Source organism: Mytilus trossulus, chromosome 3 (genome assembly GCF_036588685.1).
Source record: "Mytilus trossulus isolate FHL-02 chromosome 3, PNRI_Mtr1.1.1.hap1, whole genome shotgun sequence".
NCBI lineage: Eukaryota > Metazoa > Mollusca > Bivalvia > Mytilida > Mytilidae > Mytilus > Mytilus trossulus.
In genome coordinates, this window is record NC_086375.1 from 93,436,717 (window position 1) to 93,442,812 (window position 6,096).

A 6,096-nucleotide genomic window follows, 5' to 3' on the forward strand; every position below is an offset into this window, starting at 1 on the left:
TGTTTTGTCTACCAACAAAACATTTTGTTAAAAGTATAATATGTTTATTTATTACATTTACATAAAAAAATAAGTTTTATATTAATTTGTAATGTTATGGTCCCCGAGAGTATCATCATCTCAGGAGTCATTAACATGATTAGACTTAAATTTGCCCGTTTACAAGTTTGCAGATATCGTAGAAACTTAGGTTTCAACTCATTGAGGCAAAGTTTTACTAAGATAGATTTAGTTACTTTGGGGTACTTTTTTGTTCATATCTCTTCGTCGTTTTCGGTCGTTACGCAAACTTGGCTTGCACATATTCGGCTTTGCGCGTTCCTGATAAAGTTAAATCCAGAACAGACGTAGTAATTTATAATGTGCTTTTTTTATTCTTTACGAGGAAAGGCAATCTTTACTTGATTTTTTACTTTGGCTGTATTCTGGGTTTTTTTGTCGAGTTTTTGTCTGTTTGACACATTCAACGTTTCTATTCTTTATTCAATTAAATGCATTTAAATCTTTTTTTAATTCAGTAATGAATATAGTTGATATACGTATTCAACATTTTAAAGAACATTTTACTATTAACAATAACCACAATAAACCTATTTCTCGTATCAAACATAAACTAAAAGAACTAGCCAAGTTTTTGTCCCGGCCGATAAAGCTGCTAATAATATTATTATTGTTTGATGTAAATTTTACTTTGAGGTTCTGAAAAAGGAAATCACCAATTCACCAACATTCCAACTGACTCCATTTTCAGAAAACGAAATCTGTAACAAACATAAACTTTTAGCCACCGCTTTACAAGCAGAGCCAAATACAATGAAAGTCCCAACTATGTATTGGCTTCCGAAGCTACACAAAACCCCTTACAAATATAGATTTATTTCGTCTTCAAGCCATTGTTCAACTACTAAATTGTCTATTCTTCTTACCAGCACACTTGGTACAATTAAAAACCTTATAATAAATTGTTCAAATAAGGCCTTCGAAAATAGTGGAATAAATTACTTTTGGAGTGTCAAGAACTCGTTGGAAGTACTTGATAAATTGCATGCTTATATTGGTGATTTTGAATCTGTTCAAAGTTTTGATTTTTCTACCCTGTATACCACATTGCCTCACATTCTCATTAAGAAAAAAATCACACACCTAATTAAATGGGCATTCAAAAAATCAGAATGTGAATATATATGTTTAAACTCTTTTAGGTAATTTTTTAGTAGCAATAAACAAAAAAACTATGTTAATTGGACATGCTTTGATACTATATATGCCCTTGAATTTTTACTAGATAACATTTTTGTTCGCTTTGGGGATTCCGTATATCGTCAGATTATCGGAATTCCAATGGGGACTAACTGTGCACCACTTATCGCGGACCTCTTTTTGTATTGTTATGAGTAACAATTTATGACAAAAATAAGCAAAGACCCATCAAAACAACATCTGATAAACAAATTTAATAATACTTTTAGATATTTGGATGATATTTTGGCTATAATTTATCCTGGTGAACTTACTTTAAATAAAGCTAATAATAACAATGACCACTGCTCTTTCCTCGATCTTGATATCTATATCACTAACGGAAAGCTGAATACTAAAATTTATGATAAAAGGGATGATTTTTCATTTCCTATCGTTAATTATCCGTTTTTAGATGGTGACGTTCCCTTGTCACCATCTTACGGTGTTTATATATCTCAACTTGTACGATTCGCTCGTGTATGTAACAATGTTTTAGATTTTAACGAGAGAAATTTATGTATTACTGAAAAATTATTACACCAGGGTTTTCGATATCACAAACTAGTCAAAACATTTACTAAATTTTATAATCGGTATAAATACATCATTCGTAAATATAGCTCAACATGCAGACTTCTTATACGTTCAGGTATTTCACATCCAATTTTTTATAGAAATATTCTTTATAAAGCACAAAGGTGTCAGTATTCACCTCATAAACTTACAAAACCTTTGAATAGACTTATTACGAAGGGATATAATTATAGGGGGAGGGTTGAGATCTCACAAACATGTTTAACCCCGCCGCATTTTTGCGCCTGTCCCAAGTCAGGAGCCTCTGGCCTTTGTTAGTCTTGTATTATTTTAATTTTAGTTTCTTGTGTACAATTTGGAAATTAGTATGGCGTTCATTATCACTGAGCTAGTATATATTTGTTTAGGGGCCAGCTGAAGGACGCCTCCGGGTGCGGGAATTTCTCGCTACATTGAAGACCTGTTGGTGACCTTCTGCTGTTGTTTTTTATTTGGTCGGGTTGTTGTCTCTTTGCCACATTCCCCATTTCCATTCTCAATTTTATGTCAGTTCAAATAATTATATGTAATGTGCTTTCTGTATACAAAGATACAATAGCTAGGGTGGATTCGTCAAAAGACATCATGAACTTTTAATTTAGATGGATCATTTACCTTATTTCGCAAAACAAATACGCATGTTTTGATTCTAAAACTCATTTCACAAGAAAAATATACTGTGTTAAATTTGTCTATCCTAATTTAGTAAGATTTAGTAGTTTCAATAACACGTACCGTTGTTTTTTTATATCTGTAGTGATTATGAAATGATGTTTAGATTGTTATTGTTATGGATTTTTTTTAATTTAAGTATTTTGTTTTAGATTACAGTTAATTCATAGTTCTCTTATATTTGATACGTTTTCCCCAGTTTTAGTTTGTAACCCGGATTTGGTTTTTTTCTTTTCGATTTATGAATTTTGAACAGCGGTATAAATAAAGACAACAGTAGTATACCGCTGTTCAAAACTCATAAATCGATGGACAAAAAACAAAATCAGGTAACAAACTTAAATTGAGGGAAACGCATTAAATATAAAAGGAGAATTACGACGCAACATTAAAATGTAACACACACATAAACGGACTAAGCATTAGACAAAATCCTATGAGAATATACTACTGTTGCCATTGTTTTGGACAAAAGTCTAGGTTACAGTAGTTAACATTTATTTTAATCCAAATCACTAATAAATCAAACACATATGTCTAGAAAGGAGAAAGCATGTTGTTCGGTGTGAGTCAAGGCTCCGTGTTGAAGGTCGTACATTGACCTATAATGGTTTACTTTAATACATTGTTATTTGGATGGAGAGTTGTCACATTTGCACTCATAACACATCTTCCTATATCTATATAGACAACACAGTAGCTAAAACGAAAGGGAATTTACCATAGAACACCATCAACACAATGATGGGATGCATAAGTACCAAAGGTCGGACGGAAGATACCAGAGGGAGAGTCAAACCCATAGATTGAAAATAAACTGACAACGTCATTGCTAAAAATAAATGACAGACAAATAATAGTACAGAAGACACAACATAGAAAACTAAAGACTAAGAAACACGAACACCGCCAAAAACTGGGGAATGATATCACGTGCTACGGAGGGGTAAGCAGATCCTGCTCCACATGTGGAGCCCGTCGTGTTGCTAATGTTATTACAAATCCGGTTATTACCAAGTGACGTCAAAGGGATATACCAACTGTTGACTAAAGATTAAAGAAATGGTTTACAGAGAAAAATAAAAGAATACTATAACATGTTACGTTGTTTTCCCCTTTATAGTTGTTTTTTCCCTCGGTTTTATTTTGTAACCCGGATTAGTTTTCTCTAAATCGATTTATGACTTTTGAACAGAGGTATACTACTGTTGCCTTCGATAAGATGATACACAACATCAATACCTAAAATCTATACTTCAAAACAATTTTTGTGTAAGGAGTTTAACAACTTCCCCCTTTGATAAATTCCGTATAGTGTGAATATAAACGTGCGTAACGTATTTACAATTGCGATTTGTAAAAGACATAAGATCCATGAACAGAGAGTTGTTACTGCCTTTAATGTTTTTGTTAATTTCATGCATATTTTTTTATTTATTTTTTTATTTTTGAAATAAGAAAAAAAGGTTGCTCTTGTTTACGGCGGTAGTAACAAAGGCTAGCGCACGTGAATACACCTGAATACACCTGAATACATTCGTTTAATAAAACAAATGGCAACCTATCAATTTACAGAACTACATCTCAGTTATGCGGGGTTCACACATTGCCGATTATTGCTCCCGTTTGAGATCAGACAGCAATACGACACGAAAAGTGAAAAAGTCGGATTAGTATCTTCAATTATCTGGAATGTCCTATCATTGTCTGAACGCAGTCGTTTAAGTTCGTAACAGATTCTTACGGGTCGGGAAGGGTCCGAATAGTTCGGCAAAGCACCCCGACAGTTAGGTGCGTCCCGTAACATTCGGGACAACTCAGCCGATTTTGTCTAGTCGGATTACAATCGTGGCTATGTCGTGACAGATTCTTTTGTTTCGGATCGAATTCCGAACAATGTCTTGTGGAACGGGAATGATCTGGAGTAATTTTTCATATTTATTTTTCTGCCGATTGAGTCCAGATTGCATCCAGATCTTGTCGATTGCAAACCGTTTTTTGCCGAAACCGTTCCGAAACAGTCCCGTTATTAATACGAAATTAATCAATGATACTCACGTCAGAGTCCCGACAATTACAGAATCCAATACGACTGAGACCAGACAAAGCCGTTTGCAATGCGATAGAGCGGACCGTGATAGGATAACGTTCCGACAGTACCTGATCATCCCGAATATGCCGACAGTTTTCTAACGGATATCTTCCGTCAGCGTCGGTTCACTGTCTGGTCACTGTCTGATCTCTATCGGATTACGTTCGGTAGAGTCGGGACGAAGTCGTGACATACTCGGTCGAATTGTACCTGGCGAAAAATACAAATCGGGTTAGAAGCGGATTCAGAACGGGATTATCGGGACTAATTCGCTTAGAAACGGTTGAATATCGTCGCTTCCTGAACACTATCTGATTGTTGTCGTGATCAAATTATTTCTTTTTACAAATTTTGATTTGAGTTTGAATTTCCATCCACGATTCATAGGATCTTGATCAGACTTTTGATAAATTTTAATCGGGAATGGTCCTGTCGAGGACGGTAGTAAAAATCGTGAATGTGTGACCCCAGCTTTAGGAAAAATACAATGTCGTCTTGTGTATTATCTTATCGCTATTATTTATTTTCTTCAGAGGAAATGGGTGGTTTCTTTTTCATTTCATTAATTAAAAGAGAAAAAAATATAGATCGATGTGCGGAATAATTATTAAACTGTAATTCTAATATGACGTGCTTCTTTCGCTTTGTAAACAACACTGTGATAAAATTCTCGATATATCTATACTTAGCGCAGACTCCGTGGTGTACATAATAATGGCTGTTACAATATACTTCCAACGTAAATCCACATGTATTGAAACCTATTTGCAAACCCTTTGTCGATTTAATTGTTTTAAAAATTGCAATTCAGAAAAGACAAAATCATTTTTATTCTTATTCGGATGCATAATAAAAAGAAGTCATGCATAAGAGCTCGGAGAAACCAACAAAATAAAAATAAAATAAAATTCCGCGAAAGTCTATTAATGTTTTTGGCGCATTTAAGTCATTTCAAAACATGACGTCATACAAATGAAAACTCTAGAGTTTAACGTTTTCTGTTACGTTAACTATTGACATGTCGTTTACTATTGTATAAAAATTGATTATCAAGGTAGGTTATGTTTGATTTTCTATTCTATTGCATTATTCGCATATGTACTGATTTCAGCAAGTCAACATGGCGGCTCATTGGTTACGAAATGTCAACTTTGGATTTGACGATAGCTCACGGGAAAAACATATAAATCAACATGACAATTGTTGGTTTTGAGAATGAAACATATTTTTTTTTCAGCGGTTGTTCACGAAATAATCCGTGCAAGCTATGGATCTATTAAAATGATGAGCTTTATCTAACAGGGAGTAAAAAAGAACAGCCATACACACAGATTTACCCACCCTCGCTTCAGTTTTTTTAATGATGGTATTTGTCCTATTAGAATCGAAATAATTCATGGAAGCCATAGATTATTGGAAATTTACACATGGCCTGGGCCGTGATATTCGTTGATTTTATCCCTCGCTAACGCTCAGGATAAAATTCGAATATCACGGCCCAGGCCATGTGTAAATTT